The sequence below is a fragment of the Diabrotica virgifera genome, chromosome 6, assembly GCF_917563875.1.
Source record: "Diabrotica virgifera virgifera chromosome 6, PGI_DIABVI_V3a".
NCBI lineage: Eukaryota > Metazoa > Arthropoda > Insecta > Coleoptera > Chrysomelidae > Diabrotica > Diabrotica virgifera.
In genome coordinates this window covers 172,924,411-172,943,787 of record NC_065448.1, presented here as the reverse complement: position 1 = coordinate 172,943,787, position 19,377 = coordinate 172,924,411, and the positions used below count along the sequence as shown (strand labels likewise).

The 19,377-nt window shown below is 33.3% G+C and overlaps 1 protein-coding gene across 1 annotated transcript in view; it reads right to left on the bottom strand.

Annotated features, from left to right (window-relative positions):
- Nucleotides 1–19,377, bottom strand: part of LOC126887030 (uncharacterized) — a 560,578-nt gene that overhangs the window by 465,844 nt on the left and 75,357 nt on the right. The window lies entirely within an intron of this gene.

The window sequence follows — 19,377 nt, the reverse complement described above, 5'->3', positions numbered from 1 at the left end:
AATACTATCTGTCCAAAGTAAATTGAAAATGGAAATTTTACGAGGAGGTTCAAATATATTATTTAACAGATTTGTTTTACTACACAAAGATCTGTACGCTGTACGCATCGTAACCAAGCTATGCAAGATATCCTCGTATTATCTCTACACGGATTGGGATGTTCCGTCTTTCTTGTCCCTCTTTATACTGTGTTCAAGTGAAAGCAAGGCAAAGCGTTGCTAGATGTTAAATAAATATTACATTTCTATATTTTCCACTTTGAGATCTCAGATAAAAGACTTTAGGCACAGTGGCGTAACAAACTCCGTCGAGCCCCCCTGCAGAATTTGAAATGGGGCCCCTTTTAACCCGGGAGCAGTCGCGCCGTTACAAAAAATCCAACAATTTGTCCTTTTCCGTTTTTATTTTTTTTTCAATTTCTTTTTTATTTTTTTGTGGAATTTATGGCTTTGGTGAGAACCAATTAGCTTTAAAATTGTTAGAAATATATTAGAAATATATTTAAATTCGTATTTAAATTCGTATTGTTAGATTTTTCTCTACGTGCGACTGCTTACATGCCAGAAGTGAGCGCGACTGCTCCAGCGTTAAACAATTACTTAATACGACTTGATTAACAAAAACTTTTTTGTGTTAGCATAATCATTTACTGTTAATAACAACTTACATTTCTCATCTTTATTGGTATACAGACCCGTTCGGACCCGAGGTGCAAGGGGGCAGCGCGAGCCGCACTAAAAATAGGGAAAAACAAAAATTTTATAAATTATAAAAACATAAATATATGATTATAGATTTACTTAAGAAGATTATAGATTAGATACAACAAAAATTTTGTAAGGAAATTATAAAAATTATAAAAACATAAATATTCTATGATTATAGATTTACTACTAACAGAAAGGTTGGATTTGATAAAAGAAATTTAAATTTAAAGAGCAACAAAATGGACTCTGTGTAATTAATTGAGACAATACTTGCAAACTTTATTGATACGATAGCCGACCACACTCATAATAGGGAACTTGCATAAATTTTTAAATTCGAAAAAAATGTTATAAATCACAACAGAACATAATTTAAAACATGTATCAAAGATAAAAAAGTTTTGTTTGTCTTTCGTTTGGCCCCTAAAGACGATTAAAAATTCAAATTTAAAAAGGTGGTCCAAAATGCGTCGTGACGTCACTTGGTTTTACATGTACATTTTTCCAATAAAGTAAACAGAATTTTAAATTAGACGTTATAAACGTCAGTAGAAAATACATTTATGTGACGTTACAAGTGTTTTTGATCGTTAGACCTATTCATAGAAAATTTGTACTTTTACAAAATGGTTTTATTTTCAGTAGTAAACTTTTGTTCCTTTCCTTCAAAAACAGTATAAAACTTATTCCACGACGATGAGCTTGCCAAATACCCAAGTAGGTGGAGGCCAATAAACTAAAGAAGGAGAAGAAGAATATACCTAAATATAACGTTGTGTCTAGGTATACGCTAACGTGTACGCAAATAAAAAAGTTAGTGTCAGTGATTTCTTATTTTTTATTTGTTTAGTGTTTGTTTTTAAATTAACTACGGAGTGTGGACAATTACTTAGTTCTTTTAATGAGTTTAAGAACATTTTAAACAGTACGAAAAAGATAAGAGACTATAAATTAATATATGGGCCATTCCACGAACATACGCCTGTTTTGGATTACTTCGACAACGAATAGTGTACTGTGCAAAATAAGAAGAACGAAAGTAAATTGCAAATTACATTGTTGTTTATTGGAATAATTATTAGCGCCATTTACTTTCGTACTTCTTATGTTGCACAGTAAAATATTCGTTGTCGAAGTAATCCAAAACAGGCGTATGTTCGTGGAATGGCCCATATATTTTTTTTAGTTATAAATGAAATAGTATTACCGTAAAAGATTAAAATATAAGGAAGACCTAAAGCTTTCACAATAATAATTAACTTGTTCTGAAGCTATTATCCTTGTGGCATTTTTGTAATCAACTATTCTAAATGAGAACTAAGCCACAATTTAACTAAAAAATTGATTTTATTAACGTTTCGACTTCTAAACCGGATGTCACAACCGGATTAACAAATATGTTTCTATCAAATAAACACTAAACATATCAAAATAGCATGTAATACCAAAATATATAGTCACTGCGCAAGCTAAATAATGACGTCACTGGTTTGATGAAGTTTAATTCGCGTCTACCTAACTTTTTTATTTGCGTACACGTTATCGTGTACCTAGACACAGCGAAATATAACCATAATAAAAACTAATGCAAAACTATGTGACGTCACGGGCCGTTTGAACTACTTTATACCGCAGAAGACTTTAAATATGTATTTCTAAGTTATTACGAGTTTTTGAAGCGTGAAATTTTGGAAATCTCATTTTTAAACAAAACTGAACATTATTATCTAATAAAAAAAAAATGTGCAAGTTCCCTATGTTCATATTCAAAACGAACTAATTTCCCTCTCAGGAGAAAAAGTAATAAATGCAATTATTTCTTAAAAACTAGCAAATATTTTCGATATTTTTAGATCCCATTCCTGATTCAAGTCATACCAACATACCGCTGTCGCAAAGTTTGTTTTATTAAAATACAAATCGAAATTAGACAACACTTATTAGGAGTTGTATTAATATCAGATTCGAGAGGACAGGGTTTAACAAATATTTTATTAGATTTTTTGGAGACTCACAACATTTCTTTAGGGGATTTACGAGGACAGGGACAATAATGGTGCGAATATGAACGGTTGCACTGATGTAATGTTTACAAAAAATAGTTCTTGAATTAAACCCTAGAGCTTTTTACGTACCTTATCCAGCCCATAGCGTAACTTATTTAAAAGCACCAGTTATTGGCCTCTTAAGGAGAGCACGTCAATATATCTATGAAATGTTTTGTCACTGTGGCCTATTATAACCATTTTTAACATCATGGAAATTTATTATTATTTTTACATAGTGCAAAATTTTATTATGTTAATCTTTCAAGTCTAAAAATATTTTATATGTGTTCTTTTGTAAATGTGCAAATGAACCGGTTATTGGCCACCCTGTTCCAGTTATTGACACCATATGTGTTAGTGATTGGCCATCATTTTTTAAAGTGATATTTTACCAAATAATTCGTAAGTTAAAATAGGTAGATAGGTAGGTGTTTGGGTAAGCAAGGATTTTGTGATGAGTGTGGACACACAAAAAAAGATAATTCAAAGTAAATTTTTATTTTTTATTCTGACAAGATTCGCAAACATATACTTGATCTGTGTCGCCATAGAATCTTGTTATGCAAGTTACATGATACTACGTTCTAAGACACATTTGGCATCTATAATGCCTTCCTTACACTCTGTAACATAGTGCACATATAGATAACACACACCTTTAGAAACTTTTTGCTTTTTAAAATGTGATCGAATGTTTGATACCAAGTTTGTATGTATTTTTAAAACGCGGAAGAACGTTTGATACCAAGTTTCGATTTTCGAAGTGTGAAGGAATATTTGATAATAAATTATTAGACAAAATTGTAATTTTTGTTGAGGACTGATTTCTATTATCATCAAATAATTTCCGTTTGGGTACAATTTTTTTCTCAGGGCTTGGAGATTTAGTGTGAGCGAGAAATATTTTCGGACATAATCTCAAATCCGCTTCTGGTGTAGGTGAATGCTTAAAAATGTCAATATTACTTGTTTATTTACAGAGCTTGATGATTTTGTCTGAGAATGAAATTCTGGTGTAGGAACTTTGACAAATTCAGGTAGTGGTGGCTCAAAAACCTCAGTATTGTTACTTCTACTTTCCTGGTTTAGAGGAGAACACGCTTTCAATGCTTTTTTTTGTCTTTTCTTAATATTTTTCAATAGGAAAGTAAACTTTTAAACCTTTTTCTAATTTTTGCCAACTATTTCACAACATTGTTTATAAGAAATTGTTGTATTTGGATCAATAAGTGTTGGTAAATCATTGCGCTCATCCAGATTATCTTCAGTTTCAAATTCTTTCCCAAGACATTTTGAATAGTCAAGAGCAGAAGAATTCCAAGAAAATATACCGCATGCCCTAAACCCACTTCTCATAATATCTGGATTTAACCTATCTATAGCAGATTTTAAAAACAGGGGCAAACTGTACTTTAGTTAACACTTTTTGGGGGTTGTCTCTCCTAAACTGAAGCACAGATTTGTTCCAAAATGTTTTTAGAGGCTTAAATGCAGTCACATCCGTTGGTTTCATTAATCTCGTGGCATTAGGATATAAAGCCACCTACTAAAATAGTTTTCAAATCTGTACAAAGGTGACTTGTACAGTTAAATGGGTTTTATGCCCATCAACAAAAAGTATCACCAGACGTGTAATATTATTTCGATCTAAATAAGGGTTAAATATATTTCCAATATATTCATAAAAGTTTTTGTTGTCCATCCAACCATTTTCTGTTAAACCAATACCCCACGAATTCGGCACAGCACTTAATATATCATTTGGCAATCTTTTATGGGGATAAATTATCATAGGAGGTAAAATATTGCCTATTGCAGAAAATGTGAACATAACTGTTAAGTTAACCTTTGGGTTATATTCAATTTCATAGACGTTTCTGGAACCCTTCATAGCCAAAACCTATTTATTTTTGGGACATAAATAAAAACATGTCTTGTCACCATTGAAGATTCTTGTTGGGTCTTGAAGAACGTCTGAAATTCTTTTTTTATCTAGTTAAGATTTTATGTTGTCAAACCATTAATGTGGTAATATCTATTTGATTAATGTTTGAACTTGCTAATGTCACTCCCTCTAAAGTCCTTAGCGAAATGTTGGGATTGCGCTTTAGAAATGCTGATAGCCATGTTCTACCTGGTATATTTTCAATAAATGGATTACCTCTAGGGTTACTCTCTAAAAATGATTTAACGGAGTCCTTAATGTCGTCAACACGAACAGGAAATCCTCTATTTTGACAACGAAAACTCCAGCGTTTCAGTTGTTCCTCTTCATCCTTCGAAAGAAATGGATCTGGTCCATGCGTTATCTTGTTATGAAATTTTTCACTTTTCCGGTAACTTATGGTGTCTCTGGGAATATTTCTTAAGGCTTCTCGCTCACTCATACCATTTTTAATTAACTCAAACGCTTTTTTAACATCGTCTTCAGAATATTTTTTTTTAAATTGTTTTCAGTTTTAGATCGTTTTCGCATATTTTCTAAAACAATTTATAATAATTAGTTATTGGCCACACATAAAACACTAGTTATTAATATATGTCAATCACTAGATTCTTACAAAATCTAATGTTTCAGTTATTGTCCATCGAGGCCAATAACTGATACATTGATAATTTCATGCATTAGTAGTTGGCCACCTTAAAATTTACGTTATTTGAATAAATAACGTTATATTCGGTATGCAGTTTGAAGCAGGACATACACTATATTCTCACAAAAACATAAAATATAAAGTAGAAAGTGAATTGCAGTATATAGTACTTACCGACCAACGCAGGTTTCTCGAGGTAAATAACAAAATTTCGGTTGCAAACTTGCGGCACACAACAGTGTCTCGTTCAACATAGAATACTGACCAAAATGTAATGGTTACCTTGAAACTAGATGTGTCATACTCTAGGAGACAAGTTTCCAAACTTAAAAAGAGTAGTTAGAATTAACAAAATATAACATTTTTCTAATTCTAATCAAAACATATTAGTAGGCCAATAACTAGCACATGGCCAACAACTGGTGCATTTACCCTAATTATTGACGCTGTAAAAATTATGTGACGCAAATAAGTTTTTTTGCTATTGTGCAGGAAATTTACGTTTTTTTCTGCATCAACTTGGCAACGTTGGCAGATATTAAAAGATGAAGTTTATTCTGATAATAGCAAAGCCTCTGAAACTAGAAATACCCCAAATTCGGTACTTTTAAAGATTAAGTCGTTTAAAATTTCTTACATTATTAGGTAAACTGTGTTAACAGTGTTAACACAGTTTATATACAGGGTGTTTCATTAATAATTGTCCGTATAGTAACTGGAGAAACCTTAGCACAAAATACGAAGATTTAACCCAAAACACTTAAATAAAATGTGGTTCCTTACTGAGTTACAGGGTATTTTATCTAAAAATTTAAAAATTATTTTTGCTCAGCATTTTAAAACTATTCGACTTATCCTTTTCATACTTGGCAGAAAATGCGACTACTATACACTCTACTAAATTATGATAAACAAACGTTTCTAGCTGCTACCAGAGGCGTACGACAGGGGATAGTGAATGGTTGACCCTTCTCAAATTCTACGCCACTGGTGGAATTACTATTTTAGTGCCATTTTTAGATTCTCCAATACTTTCTACGTAAATAATATACTCTTAATTGGTAACGATGAAGTCATTAGTTTTCGAGATATTTGAAGTTAAATATGAAACGGCACAGTTATTTTGATTAATTTATGATATGATTCATATGATTAAAATTTAAACATTATTTGTACCCAGTACATACTTTAAAACTATTTGGCGTATCCTTATCATACTTTGCAGAAAGTGTAGGTACTGAACACCCTACTAAATTAAGATAAATAAACGTTTCTAGCTACTACCAGAGGCGTACGACAGGGATAGTGGCTGGTTGACCCTTCCCAAATTCTACGCCACTGACGAAGTTGCTATTTTTTGATTTTTTAATACTTTTTATGTAAATATTATATTCGTAACGATAAAATGATTAGTTTTCGAGATATTTGAAACTAAAAATGAAGCGACACAATACATTAATCAAAATAACCGTGTCGTTTTATTTTTAACTTCAAAGATCTCGAAAACTAATGACTTTCTCGTTACGAATGAAGAGTATATTATTTTCATAGAAAGTATTGGAGAATCCGAAAATTGAACTAAAATAGCAATCCCGCCAGTGGCGTAGAATTTGGAAAGGGTCAACCATTCACTTTCCCCCGTCGTACGCCTCTGGTAATAGACAGAAACGTTTGTTTAACATAATTTAGTAGTCTGTATAGTACATATACTTCCTGCCAAATACGAAAAGGATACGTCGAATAGTTTTAAAATGCTGAGCAAAAATAGTTTTTAAATTTTTGGATAAAACACCCTGTAATTCAGTAAGGAACCACATTTTGTTTAAGTGTTTTAGGCTAAATCTTCGTAATTTGTGCTAAGGTTTCTCTAGTTACTATATGGACAATTATTAATGAAACACCCTGTATATTGCAAGTGAAGTGATGCAGGAATCCGATGCTACTTACACTTTATTTTAATCGTGAAGCAGATCAAATTAAATTTATCTAATATTAGATAAAATGAAGGTTTAAAGGTATTTTAGAAGAGGCCAAAAAAATTGCCGAAGATATCGATTGCAACACTTTGTTTTCACTGATTAATATGGTTATGGTTAGGTCACGAATGAAAAGCGTATATTTAACTTCACGGAAAAAGATGTGGTTCAAAAAAATCCGCCTGACCAACTAATTTAAAACCTTTAAACCCTACCCGGGGTACTGGAGTACCGAGTACCCCAAGCAAAATTAATTTTATTATGATTCTTGTAATTTTAAAGATTCAGCGCCGACCCAGCGCCAATGTTTCGTGCAGTTGCTCCCAATACGTTACGCTACATAGACGTGTTGGGGTACAGTAGTACTTGGCTTGGCCAACTTTACCAGTATATCTTTCGGAAGATATCAAGGGTTTTTTGAAGGAAAGTGGACCTAAATGAAATTCAAGAAGAAACTCATGCAAATTCAGCCAAATGCAGTTTCTGTGTGCGATCCCGACACCATAAGAGCCGAACGAGGTGCAATGTGTGAAAACAGTTCATCTGTGCAGAACATCAAATTAAAGTTTGTCCAAGATATTCTAAGAAACAATAATGTTCAGAGTTATTAAAATTCGTTAGTTATATTGGTGTTAAAAATTTGTTTTTAATAAATTCATTCAAACATTACTTTTTGACTTGTTTTGTTAATGGGGTACTAGTGTACCCCAGGGCACTGTAAGTGTAATTTTACCACCCCCGGCCAAGGGGGCCCCGCGGTTATAATCGCGTTATACTACCTATAGGCAATATAACGCGATTAAAAACCTACATTATAGCTGAAGAATGTAATTAGAACTTACATTATATATGTAGTATATTTTTTATGAAAACAGAAAAGATGTTATATTGATGGTAAATATTTGCAAAATTATTTAGCTTAAAATAATGTGATTTCAAAATTTTTGTGTGTTGGTCAACTAAAATAGCAATATGTAGGTAGGTACAGGAAACTTCAGTCATGGAATACATTAAAATGCGTTTTCAAGTGGTTAAATATCAATTTTCCTGGACCCCTTCTGCTGGGTGATAAACCCCAGACAACCCGGTAGGGGCCCCCCAACAACGGCCCTGATTTAATGTCATTATCGAATTCAGCATAATCAAAAAGCAAATAGAAACATTTTTGAAAAAAGTAAAATGATTATTCACCGATATTTTTTAAAATAAAATAAAATTCAATGCAAACAACCAATATGAAACTACTGGCGATAATATTACCTCCGTTACGCCTCTGCATAATTGTAATGAAATATTAAATGCAGGTAAAGATTAAATAGAAAGCCCATTTCTAGATTTAAAGGGCTATTACATCTTCCTAAAAATATTGTTCTTAAATTCGGCAAATTGAAATTCTCAGATCTTTCAATAGTCACGTACAAAGCATTATAGTTTATGGTCGTTACCATAAAATTTCGGTAGTCCGGAAGGGATTAAGTTTGTAGATATGTATTATGAGATGATTCACTTGGCGAATACGTCTGAATTACGTTTTTAAATTTAAACACACAACGTGAAATAATATAACAATAACAGATTTTTACATAATATCAGATGATAAGATGGGGCCCCTAAGCGATTGGGAAGCTTCATGCTGCGGGGGCCTCTGTTATGCCCCTGTTAGGCAACCATCCTAAAAATGGTCGTAGAATTAATTTTATACTCATTGTTTCAAGATTATTGTTCTAATAAAAAATCATATAATTGCAGTTGTACTTGAAAGCTTATTATTAATTCAGTTTTAGTTTTCATTTCAAAGTTTTTTATGTTCGGCAACGTCGCGTCGCCTAAAGAATTACTGGCGCCAGGTTAAAAAGAAAAATGTTTAATCACTTCACGTCGTACCTATAGGTGCACAAGTCAAGTCAGTTCTGAAATATACAGTAGACTCTCTCTATAACGAACACGGGTATTACGAGGTTTCGGTTATAACGAGGTACACTAGATGTCCCATGAAATTCCTATTGAACTATAACACCTCTATAACGAGGCATATTTGGTTATAACGAGGAAAAATGAAATCGAAGAATTTGTTTCCTTACCTGTTTTTGGAATGTAAAGTCTCTAAACACAAGAGAGCAGGAAATCACAAAAGAGCTTGTAGAAAAGAATATACGCATATGTGCACTAAAAGAGACCAAGAAAAAAGGAAAGGGTCAAATTATGCTGGATGACTATCTGACAATTTACAGTGGTGTTGCAAAGGATACAAGAGCCAAGGAAGGAGTCGCACTGCTAGTTCACAGAAAATTTGTACACCAAGTGCAAGAGTGCCGATATATCTCCGAAATAATAGTTAGTGTAAAATAGGGATGGGAAAAACCTACCGGTTTAAACCTAAAACCGGTTTTTTTACTTCGCAATAACCGGTTTTACCGGTTGTTTTTTTGTCCCGGGTATAACCGGCTTTTTCTTTTTAAAGTAAAAACCGGTTATTAGGTTTTTACGGTGATTAGGATTAGGTTAGGCATTATTTTGGATCCCAATCATAATTATTATTCTCAAGTAATTATTTCAAACAAAACCATAATTCAAATTTTATTTTATTTTATAAAATACAGAAGCAAACTGAAAGTGCAATCTCACATCAGCGAGAAACAATTATTAAGTTTTATTATAATATTTCCTTGAAAAGGTATTTGTAATCATAATATTTACATAAGAAGTCATCTGGTTGAATTAGACGCAAACATCATCTATTTTTCACACTTAACTCTTGACATTGAAAGTGGGTGAATGACTTTTTCTGATTACCAAAAATAGTGCTCTGACTATGAATATCGAATTACTGATTACGAATACGAATCTCCAAGAATTTCGCTACGTTTCCAAAACGATACACTCATACAGGAAGTATTAAATGAGTTAAAATGTACCTATTCTACAAATATACACACGTGTTAAAAGTAATACATGTTCTTTCGATAGTACTAATTTTGATCATACTGATATCGAGTCGAATGGAGTATCGCAAACTAAAGTGTATTGTAAATGTAACGTTGTAACCTATTGGATTAAAAAAATCGAAAACCGGTTTTTCCAAAGCATAACATCAGCAGAAATAGGAAGCGATCATAAATTGGTATTGTGCAAAATCAGAATGAAAACACATATATGTGATAACAAAACAGCAGAATACACCACCAAGATTAAAGTCGAAAGCTTACAGGACGACTCCACAAGATACCTATTCCAAAAAAGACTAACGGAAAAAAGCAGCAACATGTATATCACAGAAAGTGACGCAGTCGAAGAAAGCTGGGCAAAAATTAAGTCTAATATCTTAGCCTCAGCCAAGGAAGTTCTTGGTGAAAGAAACATTAATAAAAATAAATCGCTTCCAAGACGAAAAACTCCATGGTTTTGTACAGAAGTGAAGGAAAAATGTAAAGAGAGGAAAAAAGCTTACCTAAAATACATGTCAACTAAAACACAAGAGGCATACGATATTTATAAGACTATCAGAAACGAAACACATTCAGTACTAAGAAGAATAAAAAATGATCACTGGGAACGTTTTTCGAAAGAAATGGAACATTATAAAAGGCTTTATAAGAGGTCAAAGAACGGAGGTAAAGGAACTAATAGAACCAAAACACATAGAAAAGGATACATTAATTGACTACCTAAAAAAGCTCTATGCAGAGGAAGAACAAGTGATGCTAGAACCGGAAACACCAGAAATTACCACAAATGAAGATGTTAATATAAGTGCACAGGAAGTACGAAAAACACTCGAAAAGCTGAAGAACAGAAAAGCTGCAGGTAAGGATGGAATACCAAACGAATTACTGAAATATTGTGGAGCAGCAATGACAGAACAATTATCAACATTAATTAACAAAATCATAAAACACAATAAAATACCGGAAGAGTGGAGAACGAGCGAACTAATTCTACTATTCAAAAAAGGAGATAAAAAGCAGCCAGAAAACTACAGAGGTATCAACTTGTTAAATACTACCCTAAAACTTACAACTAAAATCTTACAAGACGTAATGAATCAGAGGATAAGTTTAGCAGATGAACAACAGGGTTTTCGTACTGGAAGATCGTGTACAGATGCAATATTCGTCATAAAGCAAATTACTGAGAAACCACTAGAGTATAATAGACAAGCATTTCTATGTCTGATTGACTTAAAGAAAGCATTTGACAGAGTAAGACTCAAAGATGTAATCCATCTTCTGTATAATAGAGAAGTCCCTCTAGATATCATAAAAATCATTGAGAACATCTACCAAAACAACAAAATGGAAGTCAGAATAGATGGACAACTTACAGAACCTATAGATATAGGCACCGGAATAAGACACGGAGGCTCATTGAGTCCTATGCTTTTCAATTTAATCATGGATAAAATAATCAAAAACGTCAACAAAGGAAGAGGTTATAGAATGGGAAACACAGAAGTAAAAATACTCTGCTACGCAGACGACGCGATATTCATAGCCCAAGATGAAGATAGTCTGCAAAGATTAGTACACAGATTTAATATAAGAGCAAAAGAATTCAATATGACAATTTCATCTCAGAAAACCAAAACAATAGTAATCAGTAAAGAACCAATCAGATGCAAAATAGAAATTGATGGTATCAGTATTGAACAAGTAATGGAAGTCAAATACCTTGGAATTACATTGTCAAGTTACGTAGACCTAGACAAAGAAGTGAGAAATCAAGTACAAAAATCAAATAGATTTGCAGGATGCCTTAATAACACTATATGGCGAAACCGACATATTAACACGGAGATGAAGTCAAGAATTTATAAAGCCAGTGTAAGACCAATAATGACATATGCATCAGAAACAAGACCCGATACAGCCACAACACAAAGACTACTGGAAACGGCAGAGATGAGAGTACTGAGAAGAATTACAGGAAATACACTGAGAGAGCGAAAGAGGAGCGAAGATATTAGAAGACAATGTAACGTACAGTGTATAAACGAATGGACACTAAATAGAAAAAGAGAATGGAACAACCACATAACCAGAATGGGGGAGACACGTGTGGTCAAAATAGCACGAGATAAATCACCAATCGGTAGAAGAAGTATCGGCCGACCGCGCAAAATATGGAGTGACAACCTTCCGTAGAGGTATCAATCCGCCAATGAACAAGCAGAATTGCTTATAAAGATGAAGAAGAAGAAGAAGACCTGTATTTGGCGTGGTGATGGCCATAAATAAATACCATAACTGCCTGTGTACAGGAATGCCCAACATCTGTGTGCTTATTGAGACCAGTGCTGTAATAAATTCCACCGCCGGTAATAAACTTCTTACTTTTTGTTTATCTGTCGACCAATATTGAATATTGTAGGAAATTTACAATTTACGATAACCAAATTTCATTTATAAGGTCGACCATCGACACCTAATAAACTACGTAAGAGGCGTCAAAACATTTTAGTGGTGGTGGTATGCACAATATTATTGTTGTCTGATATAACGAGATCCGCTTATAACGAGGTAATTAGTCCGTTATTGCAGTTCGCGTTATAGAGAGAGTATACTGTAATTCAATACTCTGGACTAATTAGCAAAATACAAGGAAAAGGTTGCAATTTTATTACTGGAATCGAATCTTATAATTCTATATATTATTATGTAGCATGTGTGAAATCCCCCCTTTATAAGCCCCCTCAAAATTTCTCTAGCTACGCCTATGGTGAAGAAGCAGCCTTGTTCAGATGCCCCCATTTAGAAATCTCTATATGACTTGTCTATTCCGCAGAAATACTTCCAGCAAATCAGCAGGGTGCAACTCCGTAGCTTTCTATCGTATAGTCCCATTCTTCTAACAATGAATTTCTTTCCCTTTGTTTTTTCAAAACTAAAATTTCTACGAACCCTTTCGAAATCGTTAGCGGATATAAGGATGTCCGCTTAGCGAGAGAAAGTTGAGAGATTCTTAAATAACCCGTCTTCCAGATGCCATTACGGACCATATTTGACTAATACCCCTTCTTCCGTGTTCATCCCTAAGAACTAAAATCTAGTCCTCAGAGGCACTTACGAATTCATTTTCCTGTGTCCTTGTGTGCTATTAAGACGTGTGCGAGACGAAAAGGCGCAATTCGGCCGGTAAGTACCCTTTATAAAACTTCTTGTTTCCTTCCTGATCTTAACTATTAGAGCATACTTAAAAGAGATTCTCTTCTGTCTTTGCAGAGCCTATCAATTTTGTTTGCTGGCTTTCCGTTTCACCGATTTCGTTCTTTGACGTTGTTTGTCACTACTACTATCTTTCGTCGTTTGCTATTACCTGCCATCCAGCAACTTGCGAAAATTGCCGTACCTACTCATCGATCTACACCTGTCATACCGACACGTGCTTGATTGTCTAGCCATAAACGTTACACCTACCTGTTTTGACACGAGCCGATATTGTAAGTACTTAATATACAATACGCCCGCAGATTTATGATTTACGACTATTCATTCATTGTGGATTTACCTAAGAACCCTAATAAAAGTGGGTTATTGACTTTAAAGCTTAGTGCAGTTTGGTGAATTTATAATTTGTTTATTGTGGTTTTGACCAAACAGACAATTAAAAATATCATTTGTACAGGAATAATTATATATATTGTTATGATCTGCTTCTTATTAATTTTATATTAATTATTATTTATTTGATTAATTATTTAATTGTCGCAGATCATACATAAAAAATGAATAAAAAAATCTCAGGGTGCCTTTTTATAATATTAAAAAAATGTCTAAATTATCTTACGTTATACTTATCCTCTCTCGTGGTTTCAGTATCTCTTAGTTGATCCTAATCGGGATAAAATAGGAAAAAGAAATAAAGCAAAAATATAAAATAAACATACAGAATTGTCTTTTATTTATCAAAATCGATACTCTAAAATCTATCAAATCTAAAACCTGTGGACACAGATGTCCGAATGAAATTTCTACCATTTAAATTTATTCTAGTTAAAAAAATATTTATCGGTTTGTTCCCGATGACTTTGGTACAACAAAATAAACAAAACCAAATTATGTATTCGCAAGATTAGCTATAGGGTAACGGGTACAGTGATTGGCCACTTAAGGGATTTCAAATTGAATTAAAATTGTAAATTGGTATATTTTAATGTGAAATATTTTGTAAGGGTTTTTTAATAACAATGAAACATCAAATTTTATAAAAACTCAGGTTATTTTAGTAAAAATAATAATGTACATAAAAAATTAACACAAATTTAAAAACATACAAAATTACACAGTTATTGGCCATGCAAACATAGTTATTGGCATATAGAATTACAGTTATTGGCCACTCATAAAATTCCTAATTTTCTTTTTTTGTTTGTGCAGTTAGGGCACACAAAACTATTTAGATTTTCAATTTCTTGTTGCTTTTTAACACAACTACCAATATGGGAGCCTCTGACACAAAATAAACATTTTATTCCAACTTTTGATTTAGAAATATTTTAGGAACAAGAATAGCACAATCCTGTATACAAAAGATTATTATTTACAGATATGTTGGTATTGTCTGATTGTTTCACCAATATATCTGAGAGAATTTGTATTTTTTCATGTTCTGGATATTCCTCTGTTTCGAAAAACAACTTTCTTTTAGTCGACTCACCAGCACGTTTTTCTTTGCTGGTTTCCAAATTTGTATATTTGCTTTGGGAAGTATTCCTCAAATTTGATGAATTCTTATTGTTGGAGACATCAAAAGATACGTTATCAATTGAGGGCAGAATAGCGTTTTCCTCTACAGAATCAGGAAATTGGTTTCGTGGCAGTTCGTGGTTTTCTTTGGCGTTAATCACTTCTGGTATATGTACTCTAACTCCACTTCTCAAAGTAGTGCTTTTAATTGTATGATCAAGAAGTGTGCCTGATTTAAAAGTATTTGTATCTACAATATCACCTGTATTTAGTGTAACATTTTCTTTATTCTTCACAACATTTTGACATTTTTTGCTCTCGGAATTGGCCCTTGTGGCAATTTTTTTTATTACTTTCTTTTTGGTTTCTTTATTTTGTTTACCTTTATTGTTTCCTTTTGAGTCAATTCGCTTTTGTTTTCGTTCTAATTTTATTTTTTCTTGTTCGTCTTTCTCTTTAATTTTACGCTTCTCTGCATTTTGACGATCTGAAAAAGTGAGCACGAAAGGCAACCGTTCTGTTTGCTTTTTACCCTTTCTTTCTGGGGTTTTTGGCCAAAAAAGAATTTGTCAATTGAGGTGTCAATTTCTTTATATAATGAGTTGTCTTGATTTACTAAAGGCAGATTATCGGATGTGGATTGAATATCTAAAGTCATTGTATCTTCTGTGACAATAGTATCTTTTTGTTTGGGTTTTCTTGTCTAAACTTTAATACTGCCCGGTTCCAATTTGCCTTTAATGGTTTAAATGCAGCAACATCTGCAGGCTGTATAATTCTGGTCGCATTGGGATATAATGCCACTAAAATAATTTGTAACTTTGAGCATAATTCACTGGTTTGAATGGTTAAGTGAGTTTTATGTCCATCAACGAACAAAATGACTGGAAATTTAGTGTTTTTTGCAACTAGGTACTTATATAAGACGTTTCCTATGTATTCATAGAAGTTTTCATTCTTCATCCATCCCGTATAGCTACAGCCTATGCCCCATTCTCGAGGAACTGAATTTATAACATTGCTAGGAAGTCGTTTGTATGGGTAAATAATCATCGGTGCTGTTATTTCTTCAGATGCTGCAAACCTAAACATAACCGTCAAATTAACTTTGGAGTGATGTTCTATTTGATATACATTTTTGCTTCCCTTTACAGCCAACACTCGTTTATTTTTGGGGCACAAGAGGAAGCAGGTTTCATCCCCATTAAAAACACGTGAAGGGTCTTGAAGAATATCAATGTAACGTTTACGGTGTAAGTATTCTTGAACACCGGTGAACCATCTTCTTATATCTTTTTCAGACACAACTGAACTTGCTGCTGTTACCGCTTCTGGAGTTCGCTCGCTTAAATCTGGATGTCTCTTTAAAAAGAATCTATACCAGCCTCTTCCAGGCCGATTGTCAGTAAAAGGATTAGCACTTGGATTTGCATCAAGAAAACCTTTAACCGAGTCTTGTATATTTTCTACTCTTACTGGAAAACCTTTGTCTTGGTATGTTACGATCCAATTCTTTAAACGATTCTCTTCCTCCAAAGAAAGAATAGGATTGGGACCAAGGTTACTTTTTTCATTAAATTTTTCGCTTGCTCTAAACTGCAGTGTTGCTCTTGGCAGATTAAATTGTTCAGCGGCTTTCCGTTGGCTCATGCCATTTTCTATGACCTGAAAAGCAGACTGAAGATCTTGTTCTGTATATTTTTTGTGATACGTTTTATCTTTCCAGATATTTGGCATTTTTTATTCTAAAAATAAAAATCATTTAATAGTATCTAATAATGTTATCTACAATACGGACGTTTCAAATTTGATTCAGATTGCCCGCATTGGCATTAATTTTGTAACAACTAAAATAATTGTAATTTTATAAAAACGAATCCGGACAAAAAATATATTCTTATTACACATTACAGTTATTGGCCACCCTGTGGTTTAGTGATTGTCAGTCGGACAACCACTAGTTATTGCCATAAAAAATAAGAAAAAATGTTTGAAATCTGCTGTGTTGGGCCAAACTAAGCTAAAAGAGCCTAAATTATAATAAATATTTTAATTTAAAGTAGGTACAGTAATTGGCCAGTAGGCCAATCATTATAATGCAGACATATTTAAGATACAGTGCTTGGCCACTAAAATTTACCGCCAAAAAATTATAACCTTACTATTAAAACCACCGATAACGTAAGATGTACCCCACTAAATCATCACAAAACATTAATATAAGCAGATACACAATAGTATTAGCCAAGATAACTCACCTCATGAATGGCCTTCCTTAACAAATTCTTTAAAAAACTCTTAAAACTGGATGCACCTGTTAAGCTTCGTACAACACACGCTGTCACAACTAGATAATATTAACTGAGAGAGATAATGGTTAGACCAAATATATAGCAATGTTGCCGAATTGCAATGCAAATACATTTATTTCCTTATACTTTCTAAAAATCTTAATATTTCGGATTTTTGTGAAAGTGGCCAATCACTAGTGACCGGCCAACAACTGTACCCGTTACCCTACTCCCTATTTACTTTCTGAAATATTGGAATTTTAATTCCTACGCTTTTTACTCAAAATTTTAGTTTCCGAACATAAAAACATCTTTCACATAAGTTGACTGACCTTTTGCTTCAATCACTCTGATGTCTTCTCGTGACCCAAAAACAACTCTCCCTCGTTGACTATGTTAAAGGCTACTCATCAAAGCCCTCTCCGTTCTCCAGCTTCAAAACTATCAGCATACCAGCACCAATTCTCCAACAAGCCGGGCCTCTTTTGACACGTACTCGATTCAAACAAAACTCCAAAAATTCTCTGCTCTCCTTCTCACAATAATACAGAATCAAAGAGGTATTTTGTCTCAATTTGATCTGTCTCTCGTTCCACTTTTCAACACTATTCGCCACTATCAAACAAACCACTGGTACTTGCTAACTAACTATTCACGAAAACGTCGAACTGCTCCTCAGCGATGAGAAAAACATAATGACTTCTTTTTCAAACTCTCTCAATCATTCAAACCACTTTTCCCCTTCCAACTTGCCAAGAATCAGAAACAATCTTTTCCATTCGACAAACAAACAGTCATTTTCAAAATTATTCCGACCATCCTAATTACTTTCGGGGAAACTCTACAACATTTACTCGTGTTGAACAAAGATATTAAAATTCCAAACTTTCTTTTAAACCACTTTCCTAGAAATTGATAATTACCTCTACCCTGTGGATTTTATAGTTCCCGTAATAAACAATCTTTTTCCATTTTAAATCTAAATACATCGTTATTTTCACTTTAATTATTCACAAAAGTCTTTAATGGTTCACCGGAAAGCTCATTAAAAAAAGAAATCCACTTACATCCAAACTAAATTCTAATAAATATTTACAGATCAATATACAGGGTGTATCAAATTTATGTGCCGCGTTATTTAAAAAAAAAATTAATATAATTTTTATTTTACCTTTGATTGATAGAATTGAAAACACAATAATATACTGTTATATTTCTATTTGATCTGAAAATTAAATTTTGATAATTATAAAAAGGATTCAAAATATTTTCAATTTTCTCAACCACGGGCATATAAATGTAGAACAACCTGTATACAACAAATTGTTATATTTAATTTTAAGAAGTGATTAAACGAAACTCGGGACAATGCGCCGAGAATAAACAAACGCGTACCATTATCGTTGTTCGCGGAAGGTTTGATCATTAGCCTATGCTAAATAAGACTCAGTTGAAATAGATAATAGGTCATTATCGTTGTTCGCGGAAGGTTCGATCATTAGCCTATGCTAAATAAGACTCAGTTGAAAGAGATAATAGGTCATTAAATTTTGTAAATAGTAGAAAGTAATTTTAGAATGGGAATTAATTATTTTTTTTTGAAATCCATTAAGCATATTTAGAAAGATTAAAAATTGGTTTTGAGGAATACTGAGAATGAGAGTTGGTGGTGGAAGGTTGATTTGTGAATCTGGAAGGGATATTTAGAAAGTAGGGGAATGAATGACAAAAATAGATCAGAATGTTTTGAGCTGTCGAGAAGTGAAGTCGAGTAGTAGACGGTAGTGTACGGAGAGTGAGAAAGCCGGTGTAGTTCCGTGAGTGTGGAGTATCTATCGTGGAACTAGAGGTAGGCCAGGTTGAGAGTAAAAGAACCTCCTTGAGCCAAGAGTGTCCCGGTAGCTGATTGCAGTTTCGAAAAAGGTAGAATACAGCATCACGACAGAAGCAGGAGCGAGAGCTATACGAGCTAGTTTTCAAAGGAGAACATTACTGAAAACCAGGACGAGGTTTTGATCGCAGCCAAGGATAGCAGGAAACGGGTCTTGTGTGAAGACATTCTCAGTTCACCAGAAAAA